Here is a 10333-nt window from a genome sequence, read left to right as displayed (position 1 = left end):
TGTAGTTGGGTGCACCAATCGTCGTAAGATTGAAGGCTTGAGGACAAAAGATCTGTTTCAAGCCCAGTTTAGATAACCTCTAGCCACATCAATTAGGATTTTTTTGGTTGCGAGCAGAAAAGTTCGAGCCCCCTAAGCAAATCAAGGACTGTATTAAGTCACTGCATTTAAAAGTCCAGGAGTTAATCAGAGACTGTTCTGCATGTTTCCCCTGGTAACATCAGGGAACCGCCCCTCTCTCTCTCTTCAGTTCCCCACTCTGCTTTCCTGTTGGCAGACTTTGCTGGCCTGTCTCTCTCAGGATGATAGCAACACGGCCGCAGTTTTCTTGGACCTTTTAGCCCTAAGTGAGACCTGCTCATTCCTAGCTTTAAATAAAAAAGGGAACTCTCAAGTTACTTGGGTCACATACTTGCTGTTATTGTTTAGATCTAAAATGCCCCACAAAGTCCTCAAGGGTGGGAGGTGAGGAGGCTCTGGAGGGTGATTGGGTCCTGCGGTGCTGTCTTCATCTCTGGGTTAATCCCTTGATGAGCTCCAAGTTGAATGTGCTGTTAGGGGGTGGTTAGAGGAGGGAGGTCTCAGGACCATGTCCTGTGGAGTAGCTGGCCGTACAGCTGTCCCCCTGGTGGTATAGCAACCCCCCCCTTCCTGGATGCTGTAGGTTGAACAGCTTTCCTCCACGAGGCCCTTCCACCATGCCCTTTTTACCTAGGACCAAAAGACTACGGACTGTGCCCTCTAAATCCACAAGCCAAGTAAATTTCCCCTTCTTTAATTTGCAGGTGTCAGGTATTTTGACTCAGCAATGAGAAGGTAACTAATACACTTACTTGTTCCTTAAAGGAAACTCCAAACCTTATTACCAAAAGGAGGGAGTTTGCCTAATCAGAACAACATAGTTTCATTATATGACATTTTACTTTATTTTTTAAGCAGTTAAAAATGTGCAGCTTTGAGCCGAGGATTTAGCTCAGTGGTGCCGCCACCGGCCTCACAAGCGCAAGGTCCTGAGTTCGATCCCCGGTACCAAAAAAAAGAAAAGAAAAAGAAAAAAAAAAGTGTACCTTTTATTTTTTTAGAAATGGGCTAAAAATAGTATTTAAAAATGTTTATATAATACATATATACACAGTTAGTGGTGTTTTCTTTTCAGAAAAAATACCAAAACATCAATTTAAAAACAAAAACTATATAGAAGACTAACAATAGCTTTCGTTACGATTTCTTCAAAGGTAGAAGAGATTCACATGTCTGATAACAAAACTAGCAGCCTGGTACAACTTTCTAATTAAATCTACTTTTCGAGCCTGAATTTATCTCTTAAAAAGGCTGACTTAAAATATGTAGAAGTAGCTAGCATATATACGGCAGGTTCTATGTCAAGTTTCTTTTTAATAAGTAGATTTCTAGGAGTCAGTACTGAAGGAACTGTCTCTGGACCTGTGAACTCTGGTTGAACCTGTGCACACACATTACGCAGTATTATTCAAAAGACCTAGAGGAGAGAGGTTAAAGATGACCTCCCGGATTTACACATACAGGATCCCAGATGTTTACTGTCCTTAGCAGATGATATCTTGCTGTTCCCATAAAAACTCTGTTAACAGTTTAAAAATATACTGTTCTAACATGTAGAAGAATACACAGACTCCCTGCTTCTAATTGCTTAAAAGCTGGCTAAAAAAATAAAGTTTGTCTTAGCTCCTTAAAGCTCTGGGCCCCTGTGCCTCACTGTTTCGTGTCTTTCTTTTCTAAATAAGTCCCTCTTCCTTCGAGCCCCCCCCCAACACAGCATACATTTAATATTTCTCTGCTGTAAGAAAATAGAAATTCAGGTCAACCGTTAAACTTCCAATTTTGACACTGTCCTCAAATGTAATTTCACCATTTGTAGAAATTCAAGCTTTATAAGAGCTTCCTACAGTAGCTTTAGATAAATTAGTCACCTTATTACAAAACTAAATCTTTGTAAACAAGTTTAAATTTTATTTGCAAAAACCAGATTGCCCTAGAGTACAGGAATTCTAAGAATCTAAAAGTTAGATTCAAAGTACTGGATCACTTACTGTACCCTCTAAGGTAGCACTTACCTAGTCCAAAAAGCCAATGACAAAGTTCCCACTTTATCGAGACAGTAACACTGCATTAAAAAAAAAAAAAAGAAAAGTTTCCATGGCATAAATCATGGGTGGCTACTTCCAGTAACCTTCGAAATGAGGTCATCTTTGTAAACATGTCCTGCCATTTCTTTAGCAGCTAATATAGGAAATAAGTATATTTAGTGCCCATTTTAAGTGTTTTTCTAAAAATCAAAGAATGGCAGCGTGGCATCTGAGTTGGCTGGTGATCAAAGCTATTTTCTGGGGCTCGAACTCGGGTCCTTACACTTGCAAGGTAGGAGGCGGAACCACTGAGCTAAATCCCCGGCCCTCTTGTGAAACTTTAGTAGAGTCAACCTGACATTGCTCACTTCCAATTTGGTTGCTTAGCGGACCCCACCCCCCGTGTCAGGGATCAACTGGGGACCTTGAGCTTCCGAGGCAGGCAGTGGAACCACTGAGCTAAATCCCCATCCCTCCCAGTGGTTTTTCTGTGCTCTTCGGTGGTATCGCAATGCCTCCATCGCAAACTGGTGACAGCTGCCCCCCTTTCCGGAAGGTGTTTACATAACTGACTCTATCCAGCACGGCCAAACATTTGTACGCATCTGGATGTTAGGTCCGTCTTCCATAGGTATCCTCTTAAAAGTCTACAGCTTCACTGGAAGAGCACTTTGTGCTACACTGACAAAAGGCCCGTCCAGGCTACACATGCTGAGAGGTTGTCCTGTGCCAAACCCGAGGCTTTCCTTAACACTTCAGTGGAGGAAAAATGGCACAGGGCAGCGGCAGCCAGTGTTCTGTACTGAGATTCTAATGAGCCCGAGGCTAGAATCCACAGATCCAAACGCTGGGCTGTGTGGGTGAAGAATTCCTGAGAACGCTGAGGTAGAAGGACCTTAGGAACAGCCTTAAGATATCATCAACTTGGAGAAAGAGGCGTCACCGGGAGACGGCTGTGAGGAGACGAAGTTCCCACTTTAAAACCTTTGATATAATGGGTTCCATCCTCGCTCCGTCCTCCTCACTGCAAGCACCGGGAGTGACAGAAGCAAACTCTTGGGAGCATCGATTTCCTCAAGTTCGGAAGCAGTGGATAATGAGTTAATTCCAATAAGTGGAAGCATATTTTTATTTCTACCCTTTTGTGTCAACATGAGTCTATCCAAAGAGTCCTGAGCCAGATAAAGTGTTGCCCTATGAAGTGCGTATACCTCACATAGCTGTAAGCGCCAGGCCACAAGCGTGGACCTCTTCTGTGGCCCTAGGTCACAGTGCAGACCTTCGAAATCCTTGTCACGCGTGTGCGTGCTTTTCCTTTTTAACATGTTTAGCCAAACCTCCTTGGACCATGCCCAGCTTAAATCCGGCCAAGGTGAAGGACTTATAAAGCCATTTTTACATCTGTAGTTTGTAAATCTAGACAAGGCACTCGCTCCTATGTCTCTGTGGGGTGTTTCGATGAGAGTGCAAGGACTGACTCCCCCAGAGAGCACAGGTGGCCAGCAATCCCATATCTCATATCGATGCTTCCTGGTGACTTTGTCTTCTTTTCTTTTTTTGACATCCTTTGCTGTGGCTGGATTATCTGGGCTTCTTGGGGAGAGTCTGGCTGGCTGGGCTGGCCACGCTGCTTAGCTTGTGAACAGCTACTGTGTCGTGCCATTCTCTCCTTTCGGGTGTATGAAACCCTCCCTCCAGCTGGAACGCCAGGCGGTGCGGGTGTCAGGCTGTGCCGCGGCCCTGGTGTGGCCAAGGGAGGCCACAGGAGCATTCGCAGCCGTGGGCAACCCGTGTGGTGGAGCACCCGGTCCCGCCAAGGCCAGGGAAGCGGGTCTGATAGCCTATGACATTTTAATCAAGTCACGCTTTCTGAGCCTGTGCATGCATGTGTGTGAGCGTGTGTGCACACGTGTGTGTGTGTGTGTGTGTGTGTGTGTGTGTGTGGTACTGGGGATGGGAAGGTACAGTAATGCTGATGCCATGTTCATTAGTTTACATACTCTAGTTCTTGTGAGAATCAAGTACCCAATAAAACATATGAAAATAATATATAAACTGTAAAGCACTAATAGTAAATAGTATATAAACTGCAAATAATAACAGCCTCTAACTGAGCACTTACTATGTGCCAGAAGAAGTATTTCTGTTGTTAGTGCTTTGGTTACATATGTTTATCAACCTTAATGTGATTCCCTAAACAGACAAGGTTTTTTAAGTAGCCTCTCAATCTTAATTTCTTTTTCTTAAGTAGACTTTCCTGTTGGGATAAGAGAGCCCAAATGGCTTCAGTAAGTACGAAAAGACCTGAAAATTCTGTTTTTCTACATCTGCCCTTATTCTGCACAAATGATCTCACACAGAGAGCTGGTTTGGGGGTTAAGTCTCCACTGGCTGGGTTGGCACCTGAGGCTCCAGACTTCAGAGTGAGATCAGGTCATGAAGGGAGGAGAACAGCCAGGCTTTCTTCACCTCTGCCAAAGGTTAGTGTGTCTTCTTGGCTCCTGTTTTGTTTCGTTTTGTTTTGTTGTCGGTCTCTCTTTTGGTTTTTGTGTGTCTGACAGTGAGTTGATCGTCCTAATGCTCAGTGAGGATCATCTGAAAAGTCATCTGTGACTGGGGGCTCTTAGGGAAACCAGTGGGAGATGTTTATTCAGAGAATGTTAAGCCTTAAAACTCTCTTTTCATGTGTTGATATTGTCCAGAAGACAATGATTCCTTCCACCTGGGGTTTTCACAAAAGTCGCTTGTTGAATTTATGCACAGATATCAAAGTAGCCACCCATTAGTAGTGCTTATTCTTTCTTTGTCATGCAGAAAATATGATTTCTACTGACTGAAGGCTTCATACATTATTCCAGCACTTGGCTTTCCTTTTAGTGTCCTTAAATCAGCTAGGACATATTAATCGTGCTTCATTAAAATTGCTAAAAGTAGTGCTTTGCAAAACAGTCCTTATCTCTTACTCCAAACGCTCTCTTCCGAGTGACTTAGTTGCTCAATAGGAGTAATTTCCAGAGGTTCTCCAGATGGAAAGGTGAAACTGTGACTGTGGAAAATCCAGTCCCACTGCCACCCCATGAAGCCAATGATGGGGGCGGGGACAAGGAGGAGAGGGGGGGTACTCTGTCTGTTGGCAACAAGCGCACGGGCAGATGATGTGGGCTTTGACCCAAGTTCCACCTTTCCAGGGGTCACAAGCACGAAAGCCTATAGAGCAGGGGTGGCGAGCCTTTTAGAGCTCTCGGTGGGAACCACCAGCCTGCTGTGGCACGCGTTTCGTAGGTTTGCAACCATGGCATACAGAGGGTTTCTGAGGAGTCTGGTTGGCCCATAGCTGGGTCACCAGCGGCACTGGAATGGCCACTGGTTCTTGTGGGAAGCAATTCTCTGACATGGTTTTGATGTGGCCCACAGGCCACCAGGTGTCACTGGCCCCCTAACCCGGCGAGAGATTGCTGAGTAGGAGGTGACGTGCATCACGTTGTTCTTGGATCTTCTCCCTTGTTCTTTCTAGGCAGGGCTGACTGAATCGGTTAATCATCTGGGCAGTGAGGCACGGAGACTTAGGCAAGACAGGAGCAGTGAAAAACAGACTTGCGAATGCTAGGAGCGAGGTAACCCCATCATCGACTTCAACACGCTGTATAAAAATTCAATTTCTTTATTGCATGATGAGGCCCATAATGCTGAATTCAGAAGCTCCAGTTTCTGTTTTGATTTAAAAATGCCAGTAGACCAAGTAATTTCTAAATCATTGTCCTAGTCGCTGACCTCCTATAAATTCCTTGGCAACATCTTTCAAATTATCTTAGGAAAGTTCTACCTTTAAAATTAATTATTTGCTTACATTCCTTTTTTTTTTTTAATTTTTGTTTTGTTTGCTTTTTTGAGATAAGGTCTCCTATGTAGTCTGGGCTGGCCTTGAACACACTATGTAGCCCAGGCTGGCCTCCAGCTCACAGCAATCCTCCCGCCTCAGCCTCCCCAGTGCTGAGACTATACATGTGTGCCAGCTCATCTTATCTTTAAGAATCTGTTTATTTAATTTACTAGATGAAAAAATATGCATTAATTCTATTAGCTCAAGATTCCAGAATGTCATTTTTCCTTCTTTGGTTTCAGAAAAGTCTACTGTGCGCATAGAGGTGGGAAGTGGAGCAGGTAGGGCGTCCCCGGGAGTGGGGTGAGCGGCAGGAAGAGGCCGCCCTGGTACGAGGGGTGCGGTGTCCAAGAAGATGCCAGCGCACTCTGTGAAGCCAGGCACCTCTGGGTGACGCCCCGGAATGCCCAGAAAGACCAGGTGCGCCCCGCGCTAGGGTCCCTGCAGAAACTGCGCGGGAGACCAGGAGAGATGAGCCCCCCCTCTCCGCAGCGCCCTCTGCCGCCCAAACACAATATCACGCCAACTGGCAAAATAAATGGCAGCGCGGGGCCTGGGTTGCTTTTATGCCCTGTGACAAATTTCTGCAAACTCGGTGATTTAAAACAACACAAACGTGGTATCTCACGGCGTCTGTGGCTAGGCATCGGGCGCATTTTGTCCTGGAGACCATAGGCTGAATCTAGTTGTCCCTGCGGGGTAGAGCTGAAGGGATTTTCTTCTTTCTGGCAGTCGCCTTGGGTACCCCTGTCCACTGGAGGCCTGTTTCCACGCGGGGCCCTCGACAGGCCCCCTTAAACGCTGAGTCTCCTCTCTGAGGGAGGAGCCAGCTCCAATTAAAGGAGCACCTCCCTCAGCCAGTCCCACCCAGGGAAATCACCCTTTGGTGACTGATATAACCCTAATCACAGGAACCGAACCTGTTCACAGCTTCACCTGCTCCAGAGGAAGGGCGCACAGACAGTACGGACAGCAGGGATGAGCCGTGGAGACAGCTCCCTGACACCTGGCACACCAGCTGGCCCGGGTTCTGGGGGTGCCACCCCCTCTCCATCACTGACCTCTGATTGCTTCACCATCCCTGTTGGGCTTGGGCTCTTTCATTACCAACTCCAATTCCCTGTGAGAAATTCTTTGATTCAAATACTGAGAACGGTTTCCTAGTTAGCCCTTTCCTAAGACAGAGTTTTGCGGGTGTCTTTTAACACTGGCTAAACCCTAACAGTGGCATCATTAATTAACAGGGCCTAAACTACCTGCTGGTGTCCTCTGCCCTGCTTATACCCAAATCCCGGTGCACACCTCCACACTATAGTGAGTTGCTGTTGGACCTCCTTGGCCTTAGGACTCCGTGGGCTTTACAGAACCCAAAAGCCAGGTCATTCTAGGCAGTTTGGGCCCTATGGGTACATGCAGTCACATAATCAGTTATTTGTTTTTTCTTATCGAAACCCAGGAGCACAGCAGGAAGTCATTTTCGAAAGGTCTGAAAATCTGTTGCAGATGGTGAGCCTTGTTCTAAATCCTAGGGCCTACATCATGCTTGGACCTGTCATAAACTACACAGAACATCTTCTCCCCCACTAATTTGACCCAAGCAATAGTGCTGACTGTAGCATGGACAGTACCTGCTGCATAGCCCAGTCCTGCTCCAGGAGGCCTTCCGGTTACTCAGTACGTGAGTGGCAGTTCAGGGTCCCACTCTGCCCCAGTCAAGACCCTGATCACCACGGAGCAAGCAGATCTGGGGCTGAGAATCCACTGTTCTGTGGAACTTTGCAGCCATTATAATCTTGGGCCTGACTCTCAACTTGAGTTGCCATCTGGCTGCAGGATTTGTTTGTATTTAATCTATTTTTTATTAGTAGATGCTGGCAGTACGTACTGTTCATGTGCGTCTTAGGGAATGAGTGCATGTCCTCCCGTCCCATACCTTAACTTTTTATTCCCTTCTCCTCCCTCCTCCCTCCGCCCATCTCTAGATCCCCTTCCTGCATTTCTATTTATTTTTGAGCACGTGTTTGTGACACATAACAATCACATTCACTGTGGGGAGTTCATACAGGTACATAACACACCTCAGTATCCCCCCACCCCATCTTTTGGTCTCCTTCCTGCGGCTGCGGGATTTGAGAGTCTATTTATGCATCCCAAAGAGGCCCTCTGACTTTCACATTTCATCTTGAGTTAGAGCCTAATAACCTTCTGCCTTTTATTGTGTTTTTGGTTTGTTTTTGTTTTGTTTTTCCAGTGCTTCAACAACATACAGCAAGAGCCATGCAATTCCGTGGCCCTAATATTACTACCTCCCCCAGACACTTCAAGAACCTGGGTTATCACACCACTCCTTCCCCTAGCACTCTCCCCCACTTCCGGCCAGAGAGTTCGCACACCTGCCCAGCTACCGTGTGCTGGGCACTGCTAGTACCCACTGCTCCCAGGGAGGGGACACGATCGCCGCCAGCCAGGGGCTGTCCTAGGTAGTACGGCAGGGGCCCACTGCACTGGATGGGATCCCCTGGCAGACAGAGGTTTACACACAGAAGGTTCCTGGGGGGGTCACTGGGGAACAGCACCCACCAGGAGGTGGAGGAAGTACAGGGAGGGAAGAGTTGAGCTGTTTTGGAGTTGCATCCACCCGTGGCTGACCCACAGAGAGTCCTGGAGCTGCAGAGGCCATTGTCTGGCATGGAGCAGGGGCCAGCCATGTCCTATCTTTGCATCACAGAGGGTGGCACCTCCACGCTGGGGTTCTACCCACAGCCTGCAGATTCTGGCTCTGTCACTCAACCGGACCGGCAACCCGGGAGGAGGGCGGACAAAGAGGTCCAAACGAGACTGCCTCCCTGATGTGTTCTGGACACTGCTTCTAAGTCGGGAAGTCTGGGGAAATGACAGGCCAGTTTTAAAAGAATCATTTCAACACTCAAGGAAGCAAATTGAGGCCATTGAGGACTTTTTTCCTTTCCTGACCACCACTTTCGCTGAGCCGCTTCCTTTCTGGTCACTTCCTGGTTCCCTCCCGAACCCCTCTTCTGCCGTCTGCCCCTTCCCGCACCCCGAAGGGTTTCCTCTGCGTCCTCCTCTGCTCTTCTCATGCTGCACTTTTGTCCTCGTTTCCCATAGTCCGGAGGTCTGAAGGACAAGCAGAGCTACATCCCCAGCTTCTGAGCTCAGAATGTGACATCTGGACACCTGCGGACCACCCTTCCCAGAAGCACCTAGGAGGTGGCTCACCCTAAACCAACTTCCGGAAGGGACATTGCAGGGCCAGCCCAGCTGGTCCCTCCTGACCTCCCGGGCGAGTCCTCCTCTGCATCAGCAGCTCGATGCTTTCTCTGCGGGCCTCTGACACACCGCACACTCCCGTGTCTGTGTCCGCACACACACTGCTCCTGCCTGCCACCCCTGCTCATCCTCTCCTGCTGATGAGAACCCAGTTCACTGCCCAAATCCCAGGTCAGCCATCACCTGATTTAGGAAGTCTCTCCTAATACCATAATCACATTTAATCCTAACCAAAAAGAATCAAAAAAATTCTCTTTCTCCGGGCTTTGTTTATATCTGAAATAAAGCCATTGCCACAGTCTGCCTGTGCTATAGTTACTGTATTTCCCCAGAATTAAGACCTGGTCAGAACATAAGCCCTAGCATGACTTTTCAGGCTTCTCCTCATATAAGCCCTACCCCAAAAGGAGCCCCGTCCGTTAGCCGAATGGACAAATTTAGCATGTTCTTTGCCACACATGACGGGTGTGTTACTTACAGAATAACAGTATTCAGGCCAGGGATATAGCTCAGTGGCATCACACCTGCCTCACAAGTGCAAGGTCCTGAGTTTAATCCCCGGTACCAAACAATAATAACAATAATAAGAGTATTCATATATAAGGTAAATGAATAATCTTATTGACATTAATACTTAACTGATAATACAAATTATAAATATCTGTCAATACCCAAGCAGGTGCCTTTGGACGAGAGGTAAACCCCTGCTGAGACTCGCTGCTGAATGACCCACTGGAGCACAGAACCTAAACCCTAAAACCACGCACGAATGGGTGCACACTTGACAAGGAACGGACGCGGCTGTGTGTAGGGCGAATCTTCCGAATTCAATCCATTGAGTGTGGTAGCGGACGTTCTTGACGCACTCGCGTGAAATAAAGAAACGCTTTCAGAATTCTGGCGCCCGCAGCTTCTCGTCACAGTTGTGGGGACCGTCATTCTTAGCGGTCACGGTCTCTGCTGCCGCTCCTGTCCTGGAAGTCTTCAGTTAACACTTGATTCAGTGGAAACTCAGTGAAGCCCAGCCTGCAACAGGTGGTGCCCTGGGATAAAATCCCTG

General features: G+C 47.4%; 1 pseudogene; it reads right to left on the bottom strand.

Annotated features, from left to right (window-relative positions):
- Window positions 1-2564: 2564 nt before the first annotated feature.
- LOC104868066 lies at window positions 2565-3768 on the bottom strand (annotated as a pseudogene).
- Between the last annotated feature and the right edge of the window lie 6565 nt (window positions 3769-10333).

The sequence above is a fragment of the Fukomys damarensis genome, unplaced genomic scaffold, assembly GCF_012274545.1.
Source record: "Fukomys damarensis isolate Sample0158 unplaced genomic scaffold, DMR_v1.0_HiC HiC_scaffold_17, whole genome shotgun sequence".
Taxonomy (NCBI): Eukaryota; Metazoa; Chordata; class Mammalia; order Rodentia; family Bathyergidae; genus Fukomys; species Fukomys damarensis.
The sequence above is the reverse complement of the archived record's forward strand: the minus strand, read 5'-3'. Positions and strand labels throughout refer to the sequence as shown.